The sequence below is a fragment of the Phoca vitulina genome, unplaced genomic scaffold (genome assembly GCF_004348235.1).
Source record: "Phoca vitulina isolate PV1807 unplaced genomic scaffold, GSC_HSeal_1.0 scaffold25, whole genome shotgun sequence".
Taxonomy (NCBI): Eukaryota; Metazoa; Chordata; class Mammalia; order Carnivora; family Phocidae; genus Phoca; species Phoca vitulina.
The window spans coordinates 25,136,628-25,159,631 of NW_022589728.1; the positions used below are offsets into that span (position 1 = coordinate 25,136,628).

Consider the following 23,004-nt stretch of genomic DNA (forward strand, 5'->3'; position numbering starts at 1 on the left):
TGGCTTTTTATCTGAGTGAAGTGAGGAGTTGTTGCAGAGTTCTGAGCAGATGAATGGCAGGACAAATTCTAAACAGATTCTCTGCAGCTGCATTGAGAATAGACTAGAGGGGGAAAATATGGCTTTAGAATACAGTTTTGTGTTTACATTTAAGTATTAGTATGTTTAATAATATAAATACACAGCAGCTAAAAACACAACTAGACAATTCTGGAAACACCAATTCCAGAGGTGTTAGGGACCTGGAACTCTTTCTGTTTTCTCTTCTTCTTCACCTTCTCCCTATTCCATCTAACTAGAGATCAGTCCAAGACAAGCTACCCCTTCTCTCTAAGTTTGACTACTCTAGAAATTTAATAAGCCTGGAACAGGATGTATGGCCTCAAATAAACTTATAGTAAGACAAAACATTCTAATAACATCCCTTAAATTCAAATCCCAATTTACAGATCACATGATGCCTGCATCCCCTGTACAATTTTCAGTCTAAGTGACAATTATATCCAATATCATTCTACCATAAATAATTGAGCAAGATGCACTGGGAGAGAGTAGGAATCATTAGAGGAAATTAAAGTATATACATTCTGAGGCAATTATGATAACTGCTAATTTTTAAGAGAAGAAAACTAGAACTGGAATAAATGTAATTTAAATCTTAACATTAATATTGAACTTGCTCCCTCAGAATCTTGCCCATGGTCTATGTCAGAAAATCCCTGTAGTTTGATGTTAAAGTGATGCTAAAAAGTAAGGTTTTGGACTGATACAAAAAGAAAAACACATGCAGAGAAAACTGGCTTGTGCCATAAAAACAAAAACAAAAACAGAAAATGTGTGGTTCAGAGGAATTTATTACTTAAAAATTCAATCTGTTTTCTGACTAATCATGTGAAGACAAATTTGAGATGGAGGAATGTAAAATACCTTACATTTGACATCGATATACTATTCTGCCTCTGTATTTTCATTGAAGAGAAAAATGTAGGAATCCCAAAAGAATGCATGTCCAGTTAACCTGGTTATGGCCCATTGACAAGGCATTCCTTTCCAACCATAAATATTTTCTGATGGTTGAGAGATATTCCAAGAGTATAACTCATTTAGATATTCCAGTTAAATGAACAAAGACCTATCTTCACTACTTTTTTTGAAGCCAATTATCAATACATTTGCAGAATATAAAATTGCCACTATCATTTTTTGTTTTTTCACATCTGCACATTTAGCAGCACTAAAATTATTTACTTAAATTTCAGATAATCATGAATTTCAACTAAAAACCATATAAAAATTAAAATAGATGTTATAAATAACCCTCTGCCCATTAAACTCATGCAATATATAAGGAAAAACAAAGTAAACTCCAGGGGACTAAAAATAGCCCGTGTTGAAATTATTGTTTAAAATAATTTAATTTTAAAATAGACTTTGCAAATCTTTTTTTCTTTCCATCTTTGTTTTAAGACCTTTTATTGGAAATTGTATTAAATACACAACTGGGGACTCTTAAGGCACCCTTCAAAGAATCAAAAATTATTTCCCATTATATGGCAAATATCTATTTTTATGTCTTTTTTTATTAATCTGTTATTGACCATAGCATATGGCCCCCCAAATGAAAGCTATATTCATAAATAGCTTGTGTGGCCATGAACTGTTTTTGCCAGTCTTTGAAACCACTATTTTGGGTGTTTCTTTCTCTTAGAAGTTATATCACCACCAATACACAGTATGACACATCTTTTTTTGTTTGTTTGTTTTTGTTTTAAGGTTTTATTTATTTATTTGACAGAGAGAGACACAGTGAGAGAGGGAACACAAGCAGAGGGAATGGGAGAGGGAGAAGCAGGCTTCCCTTGGAGCAGGGAGCCTGATATGGGGCTCGATCCCAGGACCCTGGGATCATGGCCTGAGCCGAAGGCAGATACTTAATGACTGAGCCACCCAGGCACCCTATGACACATCTTTTGTAGCTGAGAATACAGATACAAAAATTAATGAGTAGGGGGGTGCCTGGGTGGCTCAGTCGGATGAGCGACTGACTCTTGGGACTGACCTCAGATTTGGGCTGGGGTCATGATCTCAGGGTGGCAAGATCGAACCTGTGTCAGGCTCTGTGCTCAGCAGGGAGTCTGCTTGAGATTCTCTCCCTCTGCCCCTCCCCCCACTCTCAAGTGTGCCTGCGCTCTCTTTCTCTCAAATAAATAAATAAATCTTTTTAAAAAAAATTAGTAAGTATATAATAAGCATATAGTATAGTGGAGGGCATATGGAATATGGCATCAGTGTACCGGGGTTCACGTCCCACTTTGTTCAGTTTCAAGAAGCTGTTTACTTCTGAAAAATCAGTTAACTTTCAGAGCTTTGGTTTTCTCATCTGTAAAGTGATGATAGTGAAAATGATCTCATAGTATTGATGGGAGTGAAAATGTTGTATAAGGTGAACCAGTCTATAGAAATTCTCATTACTATAGTGATGTGCCTATCTGATATGTAAACAACTAAATTAAAGCACAAATCCTCTTTATGTTCTACTGAAAGAATGTATCTTATTGATGGTCTAAAACTGATAATCTTTTGCAGGTTTGATTTATTTATTATTAATTGATTGGCAAAAGGTAGGTAATAAAGATGAGAAAAACTATGTGGTTTTCCTTTTAGTGTTTAGCCAACAGATAACTGGAAACAGGTGTGCCTTCAGCCTTTTACAATATGAATGTGAGGCAGTGGGAGAAACTTTTCTGTGCTGTTTCATTTACTGTTATAAGCAACCTACCCACAGTTGTTGACCTATATATCTCAGTGTGATGTATACAACATTTCTGTAGAATATCAGATTGAGATAAAATTCATTTAGCCAAGAAAAAAGAATTTAATTAAGATCAAGAGAGCTTCCTTCAGTCCCTAGAGTCCTTAATGGGAGCACTCCATTGCCAGTCATTGTCTCATGGAGGTGAGGTCTAACAACATCCAGAACATACCTCAGTACTTGCCACTGTATTATCCTTGCTTATTATGAGCCTATACCACTGTTGTGAAAGACTATAATAATTGAGTGCTTCTGTTTAGGGAAACATTTATTCTGAGTTCTTTTAGGTTTTGAGACAAGCACAGCATCAAAAAATCTTGTCATTACTGGGTGGGAAAGGGAATAAGAATCAGTGCCCAAGTAATCCTGAATAGCATGTCTTCTTCCAGGTTCTCAGCCTATTTTCTCCAGTATGTATGCATATTCTTACATGCATTGGTTGTGCAAACATTTGCTTGTTTAAATCTCTGTGTATATAACCTTAATGATGTCAAATATGTCACTATTGGCTATGAGCTTTAATGAAAACATTTTCATCTAATCTCATTTCCTTCCTATATATACATAATCTATTTTGATGGATCCTAGTAGTTGACTTGAGGTTCAGTAAAAAGCATAATTTACTAGATTAGACCACAAATACATATGAATACCTAAATCATCTCTCAACCATTTACAAAAATGGAAGTCTATAATGATATGAAAATACAAAAGTAATTTATTTTTGGGTTTGGAACCCACTTTTTTTACTTAATGTGCAAATATACATTTTTTTAAAAGACTGAGATGTCATAGTACTTTATTTCAAACTTATTTTTAAAAAGTAACTATGAAGACCTAATTCAGAGAAAACTTGGGATGGAGCTCAAGTGCCACACTCTGATGCTGGACATGGACCAAGTCCCCTGACAGGATATAGCATCTCATTGTGGAGAGGAAGGGAGCAAAGTGCACATATTAAGTCAGTGCAGTCACAGTGCTCACCATCCTCGTGAGGCAGACACTAGTGCAGGCATGAGTGAGGAACAAGACATCAAGTGGGGAAAGAGAGGTGGCATTCCTGTGAACTCTACCTCTTTACATAGATAAATTATTCAGGATTCTTGGGTTAGTCAACAAAGAAGTCTTCCCAAAACAAGTTTACCTGCTGATCCAAGCAAGTAGATAGAAAAATGCACTTAGATTAAGAGGTGAAAATTGAAAGGGTATATTCATTATCACTCTTCATAAAGATACTATATATATATATATATATATATATATATATATATATATAATAAATATCCCTCTGTAAATTTACTATGTTTGGAGTTCCAACTTTAGCAGGTTTGGTGATGGAATGTCAATAAAGCTAATTAAAGATTTCCATAAACCACGGAAGTGAAAGGGACTTGGAAGAATCATCTGTTGACATTTAAATATCTACTGTGCAAAGGGAAAAGCAAGATTTGCATCCAACAATGCCACCTGGTTAATCCAGCAGTTTTTATAACCTGGCAAATTGTTTTTATGCAATAGTGCGTTTTTATGAAATTAGCTGCCTATTGTCAGTGTTCTAATCAACATTTTTCTCATCTCCCTTGCACTGGAGTAGCTCCATTGTAACAGATGTTTCTCTCTTTAGTGCAGAGGTAAAACTGCATGTATCTTGACATAGGCGGGCAACACTTGGCTTTGGAACATTAAGTCTTCCATCAGGTTATTCCCTCAGTTTCAGTCATTGGCTTAAATAGGACTGTTTCTTCCAAGCTCAACAACATGGTATCCAAACACTATTTCTCCATTAGTCACCTGGATCCACACTCCAAAATGCAATTCAGACTTGGAAACAAGTGTGTATCCATGACCTTTTAGGTCTAACATGGTCTGGTGGAAAGCATATTGGAAGAGTGTTAGTCTCACCAACTCACTTGGTGACCTTTGACAAATTACTTGACCCCAATGTGCTTCATTTTCCTTTCTACCCAGAGAACAGGAGGAAAAAATATATAGCTTCCTTCCCTATCTTTCAGGATTTTGTAAGGTTAAAATGAAATAACTGTTATCTACATTTAAATGTAGATGCTGAAATGTCCTCCCTTTCTGTGCTGGTAGAAACATGTCACCACATTTATAAGACAAAATGTTGAAAATGGGTTTAGTAGAAACACAATTTACTCCACTTTTATTCCCTGGAACACATTTATTCCAGTAAATAATGATGCCTGGTATGTTTTAAAATGGTAAAAGCACAAGATTCAAAATTCAGAACTGGATTGAAGTCCTGACATAGCTACTTAAAAGGTCTCTGCTTCATTTCCAGAGACTTTGCCAATACCTAGCTCCATACATGTGGGCTTAGTAATGCCCTTCCGTCTTATACTTAGCACAATCCAATTTAAGAGACAATCTTGGCTGAGATGTGGAACAGTCTAACAGCCAAAAGCAGATTCTTATTCCTCAAATCCAGTGACTCACAGACATCTGCTGGGCTCCTACATTGTTCAGTTTGTCTACCTCCTTGCAAATGAGGTCTAGTAAATAGCATTACCAGTTATCATAGCCAGGGCAGATATGCTTCAAGTCACAGTGCTTCTAAACTTGAACCAACCCTCTGAATGAGTACTACAGTTTCCATCTAATGAAACTTCAACTCTGGCATAGTTTCTAAAATACAATAGCAATCAACATTTGTGAATGATAATGGGACTCTCTACCCTGTTTTTTTTTTTTTTTTTTTTTTTTCTGTCTTCCTCCCTAAAACTGACTCCTTTCCCTCATAAATTAGGGTCTGAGTTCCTAACTTACAGGATGTATCCTTTAAATGACACCCATTCATTCGTCTGATAACTGTTCCTGAATTCTCTAAAGTTGTACTCCAAATTCTAAATGGAAATATTTGTATTTTTAGACTATTTCCGGAGTCCTAATTTTAACTTTCAGGTCATCTGGACACCAATGGCCTGATCACTGGAGACTCTGGGGTAAAATTTTACATCTAGATCAGTTCCCTTGTTTCTATTCCATTGTGACATGTGAATCTTCTAGAAAGCAGAAACTTCTCCCAGGCATTCAAAAATAGGTATTGATTATCCACTATGAGTCAATCATAGTGTCTGGATGGCATTATAATGAATTAACATTTATTTAATATGTGTTATGTATTAGGAGGATTATTCTCAGGGTTTTTTTTTTTTTTTTTCATCCTCACAACAACTGCATGAGTAGGTATTATTCCAATTTCTATTTTACAGACAAGGGGCTTGAGGCACAGGGAGGTTAAATTATTTGCCAAAGGTTACATACCTAGTTAGTGGTAGGGCTAGGATCTGAATGTGGGCAGGCTGATTTCAGAACCCATGTTCTTAAGCACTATGCTATACTGAGACCAGGGGGGTGATTATAGATTGTTTCCTGAGAAGAGGTGATGTTTGATAAGGGATTTCAAGAGTAAGTAGAAATGGCCCAAGCAATAAATTGGAGAAAGAACATTCCCAGAAGACAAGACCATGTGCAGAGATATGGGAGTATGAGAATACGTAACTGGTTTAGGAAGTATGAGAAGTTTAGCATACAGCAAAGGTATGGATTGAAGGAGCAATGACATAACTCTAGAAAGATGAGAAGGAGCGGGAAGAGTCATGCCTAATGTCTTAGGTGTTTGGATTTCATCCTGTTGTAAATGAGGAAGGACCAAAGAGTTCCAGCAAAGGAGTGACATAGACAGTACCACTCTTAGACATGGGCAAGATGGATCGCTAACCTGGAGCAACACGTATTACAAACATACACAAATTTTATTTTAAAATATATGGACCTTCTAGTAGAGTCATCAACTCATCCTAATTTGCCTGGAACTTTCTCATTTCAGCACTGAAATTCCTATATCCCAGGAATTCCCCTCTGTTCCGGGCAAATCAGAAAGTTTGGTCACCTTAACTTCTGTTATTTGTAATCTGAACTGAACTTCTACTCTTGTGACTACACCCATTCAGGCTCCAGGAAAGTGCTTCTTTACATATTTTTTTTCCCACACATTCTCAAAATGAAAGGTGACCACATCTAAAAGCCATGGAGGATTATAGGTTGTGCTATTATTAATGTTGTAGGTAGACACTACTTTGAAGTATGACCAGAATTGGAGCTGTAAAAATATTTAGGTAAAAAAAAAAGCAAATTTTCATCAACTTGTCAAATCCTTCCCTTCAGGTATCATAAATATAATGAATACTTGGAATTATTTTGTTGCTTTCCAGTTGTGCTAAGCATCCATTTTCTTGCTTATTGTATTTCAATTCAAGGTATGGAAGTACTCACAAAATAATATGATATATGCAATAGTTGCATATAGCAACAGAGGAGCATTTTGCATTATTAAGCAATTTATAACTTTTAAAATTGGCTAAGAAGTAAGTGATACACCATAAAAGAGGTATGCATGTGATACAAAGTTTTATATTAATGTGTAGATATTGCTTTAAAAGAAGGCAAAAATGTGATATGATTAATATTTATAAAATAAAATTAAGATTTTTGTAATAGTTACTGCAATAATAATAATTTATCATGTGTAATCCCACTTCAGAGTTTGAATATTATATGCAAAATTCATTGTTCATCTCTGATTTAAGTATTTCTTTCAGAATTTTATTGACAGTTCCAGTTGCTATTGTTTCAGGAGAGAAATTTCTCCAATCATTAATAAAAAGCTATTTAAGAGCTATAGCAATTCAAAGGAAGCTTTCTAATTTGGTATTACTATCAATAGCACACAAATTATGAGAAAATCCTGCTAATAATATAATTTGTGATTTTGCCAAAATAAAGTCAAGAAACATAAAATTTATTGAAAAAAATATACAATAATTTTGTATGCTTTTATTTCTTACATAAAAATTATCATCCCAACATCAGAAAACCTAGACACAGGCAGTAATGATTCATTCAGTTTTCTGATAATCTGCCAAACATTAGATAGAAAAAATAGCTTTGAACTATATATTGTGATTTTGTTGCAATGAAAGCATATTTTTTAAGGTAGGAGGATATAGTTTATTCTATTTAACATTTTGTTATAGTTGTCAATCACTTTTAAATATTTAGACATGTAGTATGTGAGCCCCCATTTGCACTCTTGTTCCGAACCTAATACTGTTAGCAGCAGGTCTGAGCACAGGTGATTAGATATGTAATATGGAAAGGTTATCTGCCAACAGTTTAAATCCTGGATTAGAGGAGAATTAAACAAAAGGTAGAGAGATCAATTAAGAAGAATTTTTAGCAATCCCAAGCTCCTGGAAGACATTGAGATTTCTGGCTTGTATGCGAGAAATATATGTATGTGTATATTTATATATGTGACTAGAATTTAGAAGAGAGATCTGAGCTCTACATTTACAATTCTGTGTCATTAAAATTAGTAAGGATCAGTTTCACAAAGAAGAATGTGTGTAGTATAGACTATAATATGTCAGAAACAAGGAAAGAGCTGGTTTTAAGAGAAGGGGAGTTAACCGATGTCAAATGCTGTAAAATATCAGAAAAAAAATTAAGAATTAAAAATTGCCAGTGAAGAGCATTGAGAACAGAAAAAAAATTGCCAGTGGCTGAGACATAAATAGAAGATAAGTAATTGGAAACTGTGAGATTAGACTGCTTTTCCCAGAAGTTTGGCAGTGGAGGGAAAAAGGTTTTCTACTGAATGTAATTGTGACAATATGGCAGTGTTTGTGAGAAGCAAGAGTTCAAGAAAGATATGTTGTTGGGGCATCTGGGTGGCTCAGTCAGTTAAGCATCCAACTCTTGATTTCGGGGCAGGTCATGATCTCAGGATCGTGAGATCGAGCCCCACATAGGGGGAGCTCTCAATGAGTCTGCTGGAGATTCTTTCTCTCCCTCTCCCTCTGCCCCTCCCCCTATGCATGTGCATGCTTCTTGTTTTCAAGGCTGTAGTGGTGAAGGATGTTTATATTCTGAGTGGAAAGAGATAAAAGGTGAGGCTGAAGACATAGGGGAGAGAGTGTTGATGAACAGTGGCATAAGAGAAGAGTGGATCCAGAGCACATATAGAGGGACTCACCTATGATAGAAGAAAAACTATTCTATGAAATTGGAGAGAAGGAGAATGAATTGATGTGAACATTTGCTTAAGTAGAAATTTTTTTGGTTGCAAGTAACTGCAACCCATTCAAACTAGTTTAAACAAAGGGGGCTGGAGGGTGATAGAAGCTTCAGAGGTATCTGCTAGAATCTCAAAGCAGGAGACCCACCTCACTAGGGACTGGAAAGAGAAATCAGAATCTCATCAAGAACCAAAATCACTCTTTTCAGGATTGTAGTTCTCTCATCTCTGCTTCCTTTGGTATCTCTGCTTCAATGTTACTTTCTCTGCCTTTCTGTGTGCATATGGCTCCTGAATTTACATATGGCAGTTCAAACATTCATCCAAGACTGCCTATGATCTCTGAAACCAAATTTCAAATTCCCAGAAAAGATAATCTAATTGGCCCAACTTGAGTTATACGCTGATACAGTCATCTGTGGTCAGGGAACAGTAAGAGTTGTGTTATTGAACAAAAAGAACCCCTCAGCAACAAAGAACCCATCTCTGCAAGCTCTGAGCCTGCACGAGAAACTCCTATTCTTGACTCAAATTATTTATTACCAGGTAGATGAGTTTATTAGTGAGGGAAGGCCAAGAATTGAAAGAATTCCTGTCAGCCTTTACTTAGTTATTGAGTTAGGAGGCAGAATTTTCTGCTTAGTGTGATTGTGGCAGTGTTATACAAAAGAATTTTAATGAGAGTAATGAAGGTTAAAAGTGGCTCTTTTGAGAAATGGAAGCTGGATTTCTATTGTGGCCTAAGAAATTTCAGTAAGACAGCATTGGGTTTCCAGCTGAGACTAAAGACCATGAATCTATCCTGATGCCAATTCAAATTATTGTCTGTATAGAAATTCTTGGCAGACAGGGTGTAAGAGAGAGGCTGAATAAGTAGACTAATTCAGAGTTAGAAAGTTTTCAGGGGGTAATACAGAATTTTAAGTTTGTTTAGAAGAAAAATAGACAAGGCAGTGAGATATTAGCAATCTAGTGGTTTATGTAATGAGGGTTTAGGGGACTGAAAGAGGGAGAGAGAGAGAGAGAAGAAGAAAGTGGGGAGAAGAGAGGAAATCATGAACTAAGTATCTCCAAAAGGTAAAAGATGTGTAAGCATAAAAATGTGAAAGAGCTTGGTGGAAGTTGTGGTAGAGTATATTTTGGAATGTTGGCTAATTCTTAGCAGTGACCAGTTCCAAGTTATGACAATGCGTGTGGTTGGCTACAGTAGAATTGAGGTGCAGGTGATTGACATTAAGAAAGGCAATAAATTGTGATACAAGAATACTGGATAGATCGGCATAGATATTGAAGCTAACTTGGATGATAGTGTATTTAGAGGTGAAAGAAGACGAGCCAGGTACAACCAATAGCATCTGACCCGGAAGCCTTAGATCCCAGCATTGAGATGGAAGATAGAACAGCAGAACACCAAAAACCGAAAGAAGACATTTTTCTATGAGTGGGTTGGAATACTGTCTTTGGAGGAAAGAAGTAGAATTCTAACACTCTTTCCTCCTAGCGTGCAAAGTACAGAATTTTGGACAATAAGTAAATCCCCATTTAAAAATATAATAGGGGAAGCAGAATTCTTCACATGGTCAGATTTTGACCTTAACAAAAGACTGAACTGGTTTAGAATAGTTGGTTTCTTTATCATGAAATTAAATTATATCTGGCTCAGATGGAAGGGGATCAAATCAGGAAATTGTTAGGAGGTGGAAAGAGTATCAATAATAATGAAACTTAGTGTTTTACATCCTTCCTATCACCCAGATACTTGCAAGAATCATAAATGTAATGTTATCTCATTTTAAATCATCACAAGAACCCATGGAGTATATACTATTTTGCCTGTTTTACAGATAAGAGAAGAGAGGCGCAAAAGGGTTAAGCAACTTGCCCAAACTTGTGAAGGCAGTTAGAGGCAAAACCAATGATTCAAGCCAGAAAGTCTGGTACCTGAGCATACTCTTAACCGCTATGTTATAATGATGGAAAGATGCAGGTCAGGAGAGAGAAGATGATGACAAATTTAGGAACTCAGTTATGCAAGCAAGATAAAGACCGGAAGGACTTGCGTTTTGGCTTGCAATTTGTTACTGCACAAGATTACAGCAGTACCAGGCATAGCAGGTTTATGTGGTTTAAATGTTCCCCAACAAATGTCAATGCCAGTTTAAGAGGTGCAACTGCACCTCCAAATGTGCAGGCTGCAGACTTTACTCAGGATTTCATAGAAACCTTTGGTGAGCAGGTGTTCTATACTTCAGAGGGGAAGGGGTAGGGAAGCCTAATTCTAGTCCAAGTATGTAAGTGGCACAATTAGTTGCTTAAGGAACCTTTACCCTCTTTTAAAGAGAGGCTCTGATCCCTTCTCCAAAGATGAGTTTAAATATTGAAACACCTTTGAAAGAACTCTAGTCTAGTTGTGCATCTAACTAGTCAACTTACCTTTCCTGCTCTTCCTTTCCTTAAATAGCTGCCAGGTTTTAAATCTCATGATATGACCCTAGACTGGTTAAATCACATGATCTCTGTGAACATTAGTGCCCTCACTTGTAAAATACAAATAGATAATATAAACATCAGAGTCATAAGGGAAAATCTCAAAACATGTGTATGAAGATTATTGGAAAACTCAAAAGCACTAAATGAATAAATGTTGCTCCTGTTAATAAATAATAATATCTTTCACATTTGGAGTGCTTGTGATATATCCAGCATTTTATTGTTATTTATACTTATTATCTCATTAAATCCTCATAACAATCTTTTGACATGAATATGACAGTACATCTACTTTATATGTGGAGAAAAGTGTGCTTAAATGACAAACATTAAGTCATGGAGGTGGGATTCAAATCCAATTTGACTTCAAGGTAATGTTCTTAATATATACTATTCTCTTAATATTAATGAATACTTTGGGTAATCATCAGTGCTACATAACAGTAAGCAGAATTATTATAGCCCTTTGGTATAGTCATATTTCAAAATATGGAGCCCCTAGATATGTGGCTTATATATAAACCATTTAGTGAAAAAATGGAAAAATATTGTTACACCTAGGATAATCATTATTTCCAATATTATCTTTTATTTCAGCCCCAAATAACTAAGCCTTCACTCAACAGACACATTTGGAGTTGCGTATTGTGTGACTATAGGTGTCAGCCCAAGACAGTTTTGATTTGTGCTATTGCCATGGCATACTCAATACTTTTTACTCTCATTTGGACAATGAATGATATGAACACCCTACTTTAATGTTTCTCACTAAACCTAGAAGCTGGATCCTACCGTTGCTGCTACCAGTGACAGACTCTGCTTGCACTCATACAAATATCGCAGTCTCAAAGTCAATCTTTGAGATAGCCATCCTCTGAATGTGATGAAACATTTACAAAGTGTTTCCTGTATTCTACAACTCTTCTAGTAGGTACCTAGGTTAATTTACACCAGAAAAAAGTCAGAAACCATAAATTATAAAGAACTCTAATTCACATCCCTATATTCTTATATAAATATGATTTAAATGTAGTATATTTTTATTCAAATGTCATTACCGTAAATTTTGTACTACATAGTTAATATGGAGTTACCTATGGTAACCTATCCCTAGTGATACATTTTATAAAATAAAATCTTATATTTTTAAAATTTTCACAATCAGAAAATTACTCTTTGTTTGACTTTATACTGAATTTTGAACTTTCCCTTGGCATTGTTCTTTACATGGTGATATTGTAATCCCTCTTGCCTAAGTCAATACAGTTCTTATCTTGTAACACTTAAAGTTTCATCATGTCACTTTAAAGATAGTATTATCTTTTCTTATTCTATTATTTTCATATATTTTAAATATATTGATATAAGGTTTTTAAAAGTAGAACTCAAGATAATTAACAAAAAAATGAAACACATAATTTGAATTTTGCTTGTTTTTTGAAGACTTTCCAGTCAAAAAGAGCTTACTCAATTCCTCAGGTTAAAAAGATTCAGTTAGAATAATCTTTTTTGTCAATGTGGAAGAATGTAGATCAAGGGCCTTCAACAACACTGTCTGCTCCAGACAGAAAACAATAGCAAGCAAATTAAGAGCAGCTGTTTAGATAAAGTAACTTTGAACTGCTTAAATATAGATAAATTCATAAGAAAAAGTAAAATAATATTTACCAATTATTATATTTGGTTCAATTAGGAAATTTTTCTTTTCTATTCTTACTTTGTCTCTTCGACATATTGGTAAAAACTGCTGTAAAGGTGTAATTTTACATAGTGACAAGGTCACTGGTTTTACTCTTGCTGCTGCCATCTACTCTACATTTTTTAAAAAGTTAACAGTGATGATAGGATGGATGGATTTTGGAAATCATTTCTGAAAATCTATAGAAAAAAATAAGAAATTATATTATCAATGCCATGTATCCAAGTACATACAGTATTATTTGTCCCATGATTTATAGTGGGGGCTTCTGGCTTTGATTTTAATTTGAAATATTTTAGGTTAATATACACTTCCTCATATTAGACCACATTGAGCTTAGAAGCTCCATAAAACGTAATTAACAGCCGCCTGGGTGGCTCAGTTGGTTGATTTTGGAAAACAAAATACCTTTTTTCTGAGTTTGATACACAGAGCTTTCCAGTAGAGGGCTCCACAAGACTGAAGGATGTTACATTCCACAGATAAGAGGAGGTTCCTCTTATGAAGCCATTTTATGATTATGCCCAACATAGTAAACAATATTTTGAAACTCCACCCATAGCATTTTCTACAACCCCCTACAGTCTCAATAGACTTTTTAAAATGGTAATCCAGTACTGATTACAATGGGATCATTAGTTTGATTTTGACACTTTAAGATATATGTAAACTAGCTGGCTTCTCTAGACTCTTGTCTGATGATACAAAGCAATCTACTGTCTGAACTGCAGGACGCATGTGGACAAAAGAAGCTGTTTCCTTGGAAACGACTATGTGAAAGCTCTTGGAACATCTCCTCCCCAGGAGTTAATTTGTTTCAGATGGAGAAAGGTGATTACTTATGAGTCAGAGAGAGAAAGAGAGAGAGAAGCTTATAGGGCTTTTTTTCCCCTATCATCACTGTTAACTTTTTAAAAAATGTAGAGTAGATGGCAGCAGCAAGAGTAAAACCAATGACCTTGTCACTATGTAAAATTATACCTTTACAGCAGTTTTTACCAATATGTCGAAGAGACAAAGTAAGAATAGAAAAGGAAAATTTCCTAATTGAACCAAAGTAGTCCACAGTGTGCTGCCCACCCTTCCCAATTTCCCAACTTGCTGGAAATTGTCCAATGCTCTGCTTCACTTAAATGTCGATCATTATAAAGTTCAGATGTTTACCACTTGGGTAGAATTACCTATAAAAGATAATGACCTCATTTAATAAAGATGGAATTTCTGACTCCTTGGTTTTCCAGTTTTCTCCAGTTTAATCCTGCTAAATTAGTATTTTGCTTGACTCTTTGTCTTCTTTGTCCCTTCTGGCATGGATTCATCAGGAAGTGTATTGTATTAAGGCCTATTGAAACTTCCTCAATTTTGAACACATGGTAGTAGGTCTTCAGCAAGGGTCTGCTAGTTGATTGATTAATTGTTGGCATCCTGGCCATGGCTGGAGTTATGGTTTGGAGCTATAGAACTGAATAAAGCAAATCAGTTCAAATGTGGAAAAAACTTAGGACTTACCCTTTGGTATCACTTTTCTAGAACTAAGTTAACCAGACAACCAATTGCAGCACAAATTAAGAGGACTCACCAAAAATAAAGCACACTAAATAAATAACTTCAGTAGGTAAGTTGACTAAGAACAGTTATTGTGTTAATTACGTTTTTTTTTTTTTTAAGATTTTATTTATTTATTTGAGAGAGCGAGCATGAGAGGGGGGAGGGTCAGAGGGAGAAGCAGACTCCCCGCCAAGCAGGGAGCCCGATGCGGGACTTGATCCCGAGACTCCAGGATCATGACCTGAGCCGAAGGCAGTCGCCCAACCAACTGAGCCACCCAGGTGGCCCTGTGTTAATTACGTTTTTTGGAGCTTCTAAGCTCAATGTGGTCTAATATGAGGAAGTGTATATTAACCTAAAATATTTCAAATTAAAATCAAAGCCAGAAGCCCCCACTATAAATCATGGGACAAATAATACTGTATGTACTTGGATACATGGCATTGATAATATTATTTCTTATCTTTTTCTATAGATTTTCAGAAATGTAAATTCACATTTTCTGTAAGTTTGTAGATTTACAAGGAAAAAGAAGGTTTAATAAAACCCTTTCCTTGTGGGGCGCCTGGGTGGCTCAGGTGGTTAAGTGTTTGCCTTTGGGCTCAGGTCATGATCTTGGGTCTGGGGATTGAGCCCCGTGTCAGACTCTCTCTCAGCAGGGAGCCGGCTTCTCTCTCTCTCTCTCTGTGCTCTCTCTCAAGTAAGTAAATAAAATCTTTAAAAAAAAAAAAACCTTTACTTGCTATTCAACTGTATTGTCATGTAAGAATCTTAAAGAATTCCCACAAAAATGAAGGAAATATTAATTCTTGGGGATGTTGACCAACATCATTCAGCTATTCTCAATCTCATGTCTTCAAGTTCTTATAAGATGCTCTAAGCCAATAAATGAAAAATATTATACAGATAAATTATCATCAGATACACTAAATATCAATTAGTTCTACTCATTTGAGCAAATATAGTTATTATTAGGGAGTGTTACACTTTTTTTATGACAGTAATGGAATTTTTAACTATCACCAAGTTCCATAGAAAACTACTTGATTACCACAAATATATAGATGCACTGACCTTCACAAGAGAAAGACAAAAAGCACAATTCCATTTGGCCTCTTTTTCTAAATATGTAATGTTGAGTAGCATAAACATGTACTTATGTATCATCCAACCAACAATCATGTTAGGATATATTTAAGTAAATAGAATATCTATCTATACTATTATGTTAGCTTGGGCTCTGGGGAAAAAAAAATGATATCATCAACTAGGTAGCTTAAATAGCAATTTATTTCTCCCAATTCTGGAGGCTGGGAGGTCCAAGGTTGTGGGACTGGCAGATCCCATGTCTGATGAGGGCACTCTTTCTGGCTTACAGATGAACATTTTGCTGCGTCCTCACAGGGCAGAGAAAGAGAAAGAGTTCTGGTCTCTTCCTCTCCTTATAAAGGCACTAATCCCATTATGGGGGCTCTACCCTCATTATCTCATCTAAACCTAATTACCTGCCAAAGATCCCACTTCCAAATACTATCACATTGGGTATTAGGGCTTCAACATATGAAGTGGGGTGGGGGACACATAACATTCAGTCCATAGTAGTTATTTAATATCTTATCCCTTCCTTTCAAGACAAGTAAGAATTGAAATCTCTGTGTTTAGGGGATTATAAAACACTCTTGAGCAGGGGTAGAATTCATAATTCTGAGGAGGCCACTTTTTGAAAAAGCACTCTGAATGATGAGCCTAAGAAGATACTTTCCTTTTTTCCAGAGTCATCTTTTAAAAGAGAGATGGATTTTTATATAAAATTTCATAAGAAAGAAGTACCATTGTGTTGCATAATGATACAAATATGGAACCCATCATAAAAAGGAATATTCTTCCAAAATATAAGACAGGAAAATATTTCTCTTCCTTCTTATAGGTTTATACTGTGGTATCTTAGAAAAATTAAGGTGTGCCTCTGGGTTTTGTGTATGTGTATGCATAAGAAAAAGAATTAACAGTGAAATAGTGAGACTTTCAGAAAAAAATGGATAAAGTTATATCCTCACATACTCATTCATTCAACAATAGTTATTGTTTGCTTATGCTACATATTGTTTTAAAAGATTAGATACATTACTAAACAGGTTAATATCCCAGACTTTGTTTTGCTTATATGCAGATGGGAAATCTTACCCGGGGATTGGACTTGGGGTGCTATTTATCACATCTCAATTGTTGGCAGGTACTAAGAGTGTCAGTAACAAAACTGGACAGTTCCTGACCTTGGAATGCTAACTCTGAGAACTTGGTTTGGCCTGCTCAGATCAGCACTCCATCTTTGACTACCCCCCTGCCTCACTATGACTACCATTGTCATGGGGCTATTCTTGACTTAGTAAGGCATGTGTGTAGAAATGTACTGCTAAACAGTCCTATGTCCTTTGGTCTTCCTGGCGGGGTAAGGGGAAGAAGAGAGTTGGATTAAGATCGAAGCCAAATCCCGTGAGTGGGATGTGGATTATCATAGTACCAAGGGGAACATGAGTTCATGAGTTCCAATCCCAGACCAGCCATAAGTGAAGTAAACAGTGAAATAGGAAGTGCTAACAACTCAAGAGCAGCAGCTATCAAGTGGATAATGCTAAAGTGGACTGAAAACAATCCCAGTCGTTTCCCAACAAATACATGATAGTAAAGTGACTCTTACATGGTAGCACTCCTGCTATTGTAATTGCTACAAGTCACTGCATGCCCTTTTCACAAGTGAATATACAGTTAAGCATCCCCTTTTATGGAAGTCATCATTCTATTTAGAAACTTGAAGTGACCTGTTAAAAATGTAAGCTCCATGTGGGTAAGAATTATATTCATCTTATTTACTGTTACGCCCCCAACACCTAGAATGCTGCTTTGCCTGTAGAAGGTAGGAGATGCAGGTTTGTTAAGTAAGTAAATAAGTCCACAGCTGATGCTTTTATTTATTTGCCATAAAGAAGGACCTAAAATCTAAGTAATTGTTTTGAAAAGATACTTACTTTTCAAAATACCGTGTAGCAAGTAGTACAGTTACTTAGGTTCATTTATAACTGGTTTGTTTTGAAAAGCACAATAAAAAATAAAGAAAAAAAGAAAAAAAGAAAAGCACAATAAAAATTAGCTATAACACACATGCAAATTCCATATCAAAATGTAGGGATTATATGGCAGCTTTTCTGAAATTTATTTTTGAATGGATGAGAAGTAAGTTTGATTACAGTTTTTGCCCTAAAACACTGGCTTTTGATCTCCTATTTGTATAAGAACTTACCTGCATCTACGATGATACCAAATGCTTTCTTCTACTAATGCCCTGTTTTCTCTGGCTCTTTTATGCTTTTTCATTCATGTATAAATGTGGGCCTTTTCCAAGGTTCTCCCTAGACTCTGACTTGGATCATTTCACACATTTTTAAATATAACTTATATACAAATTTTATCCTAAAATGTTCACCGCTGGCTTTGATTTGTCACCACAGTGTTTTCTTCCTGTCTTGACTCAAAAGGTCAAAAAACAATACTTGTCTTTGCATGCTTCTCCTCTTGAATTCAATATTTCTGATGTTGTTTCACTATTTTCCCAGTATTCCAAGATTGAATCCATGCAAGTATCTTATTTCTCTCCTCAAGATTCCCAAATAAAGTCAGTTGACAAAAGAAGAAAAATTCTGTCACTTATCCCTTTACCTTAATTTCTCACATCTTTATTCGATCACCTTTCCTCATTATTTTTCTCCTGTACTTTTATATAGTCTTCCAATAGCACATTTTAGAAGTCTTTCCCGTTTAATTCATCTTATACATTACTCTCAGCAAAACTTCCAAAAGTACTGCTTGGCTCCCTTCATGTACCTAACTCAACTAAATAAAATATAAATCCTAAACTTGACTTTCCAGACCATCTATGATGTTGAGACTCCAATGTACTGTTCTAAATTCTAACCTTTGCAAAATCTTTATGCACATTATCCTCCAGAAAATTTAAATAATTGCTTTTCCTCAAACACAGCATGAAATTTCCTACCTCTCTGCATTTCTTATGCTATTCCTTCCATTAGGAATACACTTTAGGAACACCTGGGTCGTGAGATTGGGCCCCATGTTGGGCTCCGTGCTCTGCAGAGAGTCTGCTTGAGATTCTCTCTCTCCCTCTGACCCTCCCCCTGCTCACACACACACTCTCTTTCTCTCTCTCTCTGTCTCTAAATAAATAAAATCATTTTAAAAAAAGAACACACTTTTTAAAATATTTATTTGAGAGAGAGAAAGAGAGCTCATGAGAGGGATAGAGGGAGAGAATCCTCAAGCAAACTCCCCGCTGAGTGCAGAACCCATAGCAGGGCTCAGTCTCATGACCCTGAGATCATGACCTGAGCTGAAACCAAGAGTCAGATGCTCAACTGAGTGAGCCACTCAGGCACCCCAAAAAAGGAATACACTTTAATCTCCCTTCATTTAAGTCTATTTACCTGAAATTTTCTTCTTTTTTCATGGCTTTCCTTATTGTAGTAATTATGGTTGTGTAACAAATTACTCCAAAACTTAGCAGCTTGAAACAGCTAATAATTATTATCTCATAATTTCTTTGCATCAGGACTCTGGGCATAATTTAATGGATGCCTGTGTCTCAGTGTCTCTCACTAAGCTGTAATCAAGGTGTCAACCAGGGCTGCAGTTATCTCAAGGCTTGATTAGGAAGGGAATCACTTTCAAACTCACTCATGTGGTTGTTGGCAAAGTTCAGTCCACTGTGGACTGTTGACTGAGGGCCTGGGGTTATTACTGGCTTTTGAGTGGAGGCTGCCTTCAGTTCTTTGCCTCTCTGCTCATCAGAGCAAGCAAGTGAGAGAGCTGGAGAGACTGAGCAAGATGGAAGCCAGTGTCATTTTGTAATGTAATCTCAGAAGTGACATCCATTTATGGTATTCTGTCCCTTAGTAGAATGTCACTCACAGGGAGGGGATTACATAAGGATATGAATATTTAGAGGCAAGAATCATTAGATGCTATCTCCCCTTACCCTCCTTAACTGTCACCCTTTTCTTGTTTCTCTTAGGAAATACAAACCTTTCTTTGTTGGTATTTGAATGGCTATCCTAGTTGATTGGCTTCCTTTTTGTGCCACTTAATCACTCTTCTTTTTTATTAGAGTACTTCCCTACATACTATTGAGCAAAATATATTTAATTCTCGATATATTTGTATCTACCACTATATTTTATATACAGTATTTTTGACTAAATATTGCTGAATGGTTTCTATCTCTGTGATAATCTCTCTCAACAGGAGAATCAGTGTCTTGTACTTTTTTATTCAAACTCTTATCTCAAATATCATGAACACTCTAACCAGAAAAAAGCAAAACATACCCAGTGAAGAAAATTGCTAAAATGATCCAAATTTATTTTTTTCTTGCTGGACTCATGATATGCCATTGTGGTTTTTAACAGTGGAATGTTTTAAACAAAGTTCTACTACAACAAAATATTCTTGAAATCAAGAAACAGTTCTAATGGCATTTCATCTGTATTTGCATTACTTTCCACACACACACACACAAAAAACCACTTAGAAATTGTTGATTTGCACATGGTCTTGAAATAAATACACCACAGAGTTTCTGCCTTCTGCCATATAGATGCAAACTTTGTACACTGAAAAATGTATCTAAAACTCATATTAAAGAAGATTGGTTTATAAGGTGATACCCGTTCTTTCTTATTGAAACCTAGATCCAGACAATAATTTTGTAAAACATAGTCTAACAGTGAATGGATATAGTATCTTTACCTTACAAAATGTAGGGGAAGTAATAATTATTTGTCATACATTATATTAATTAAACAACACTCCACATTATTTATTATTATAAATTATGCTATAAAATTCTTTATGCCTTTTTAAATATTTTACAAATATATTGTCTACATTAGATTATGCTCTTTCTCAGGGAGAAGGAAACATGACGTTTCCTTTATTTGCTTTATTTGCTTCAAGAGAATCCAGTACTGGCCAATTACAAATGAATGTATATTGTAAACAAGTGTCAAATGTAGTGATTTATTTTCTCCTTTGAACATAAATAATAAAAGTAACTTTGAATAGTTAATGCATGCAAATTATGAGTATGTCATTATTTCTGTAATTTTTTACTATCAAAAGATAGCACCATTTTGCTTGATTTTAATCATTGATAATTTTTCCTCAAGGACATGTTGTTTGGCAGGCCAGAGGAATTGTTGGTGATGCTAGAGAAACATTTAAAGGACAACATTGCCCCACATGATATACAGAAGTGTCATAAATTAAATGCACATTCTGCTGCTGTTTAAATGAACTAGCAATTTAAAGGCCCCACAAAGCATACACAAACTTCAGAAAACATTATATATTTTTTCTATAAGTATAAGAGCTATAAAATTTGATTTGGGGGCTGGGGGGGGCAAGGAGGAGGAAACCACAAAATCCTTGAATTCCCTCTGAGATTAAGTTAGAATCCAGATCTTCCTGAATTCAATTCCTTTTAACATTTTGCATCAGATCTTTCGTTGATCTGGTTTCCCAAAAGATATAAGTTTCGCTTTCATAATTCATTCCCAGCTTGGCCTGGAATAAGATAGCTTACCTCCACATTCTTGCCAAGCGACATTTCTTTGCTGGAAGAAAAGTTCACCTCTTAACTGAATGTTTGGCTAGAGATCAGGAAAAAAATAAGATCCGATTTCTTTTACACTTGACTTCCTTTTTCATGTGACCCCTACACAGAATTGTCTTTATTCTTCACTCTGTCAGCTGGAATATAATAAATTATGCCAGTTCCTGTTGATCTAGCACTCTTAGGAATTCTTAAACATATTCCACAAATAATGTATCCTTCAGTTCATTGAAATTTAGCAGCTTGAGATTTCATTCATCTCAAACAAAGGTTATGAAATGTGTCTTCTTTACTTCTTAAGAGGCCCAATGTACCAACTGCCTTTAAACTGCTATTTGATTTTCTAGGCTTCTAACTAGAGCCAATGTTCCTTCTTTACAATGTTGCTGACTCCTCCGTTTTAGCTGCCTCTCTTTCCACCTTCTGGGCCTGCAAATTTTTCTCATCCAATTTTTAAACGGCTGCTGCTTTGTTTACACAAATGAACAATCCCTTACCAACTCTCCTTCTCTTACCTCCCCCCCTTCCCCCTGCACAGTCTAGTCAATAAGGGAAGGCATGGAGGAAAGAGGTAGAGAAAACTATGGATTCTAAAGTACATTTGCATGAGGAGAGTGGTTATAATTGAACCGGTTTAATATTAAGTTCTTGCTATTCCAGTGTATATGTGAGGAAATTGAACTATCCATGTAAAATAAGTGCAAAGATTATATTATTTCAATCTTAAGAAATAAGACAAATATACCAAGAAGAATGGTGTTCTTTAAAATTTACCAATTATTGAAACAATATAAATGGTGGCTTTTTTGTTGTTGTTGTTGTTGACAGAGTAGAATACAATATGTTCTTTTGTTATTATTTAGCTCAGATATCTATCTATATATCTGTATCTGTATGTATATATATATATATACATATATATATATAAATATCTGTCTTTCAGTCATTCTTTCTCGCTGTCATCTATCAAGAGAACACCACTGCTCCTACTAATATTATGTACCCCTTATGGTGTCTAGAACAAGATCTTGAACATTGCAGGCTTTCAGATTCTTGTTCAGTAGTTTGAAGTGAGTTTTTAAGTAAAAACATATAAAACAGAAGAATCTCTTGAAGATTCAATAGGAACAAAGGCCTATGAAGTGTTTTCAGCTGAATGTTTGGAGTGAGAAGGAAAATAAAGAAATGTATCAGTGAGCATCTAGTCAAGAAAACAGCTTTTAGCACCACCTATTTTAGTGGAGAAAATTTAATAGAGGACTGGAGGACTACAAAGACAACAAACAAACACAATTGAGATAACAGATAGTAATTTAAATGGGAAGCTTTCATCTGTAGGGCTAATGGAACAAAAGGGAGGAATTGGTCATTAGACTCTAAAAGCTTGGAGTAGGCTTCCCATGGGGTTGACACCCACAGCTTCTAAGGAGAAGTGCTATCCTGTTGACGCTGGTAACTCAGAACTTCTGAAGAGGAACCCCAAGGAGCTGAGTCTACACCTCTGAGAAGCTGAGCACCAGGCCACTGGTGCTAGTGTCTCTGATAAGGCTATTTAGGTTGTAAAACAAATAAGGAAAGTGAAAATTGTAAACCCATTACCACTGAGCCAACTGCTGTTGTCTGAGAGGGATTAAGAGTCATTCCTCAGGTGACACAGATGGGAAGAGCAAGCA

General features: G+C 35.7%; 1 pseudogene; it reads right to left on the bottom strand.

The window, feature by feature from the left end:
- LOC116643257 overlaps positions 1-13,209 on the bottom strand; it is a 145,621-nt pseudogene extending 132,412 nt beyond the window's left edge.
- Positions 13,210-23,004: the final 9,795 nt, after the last annotated feature.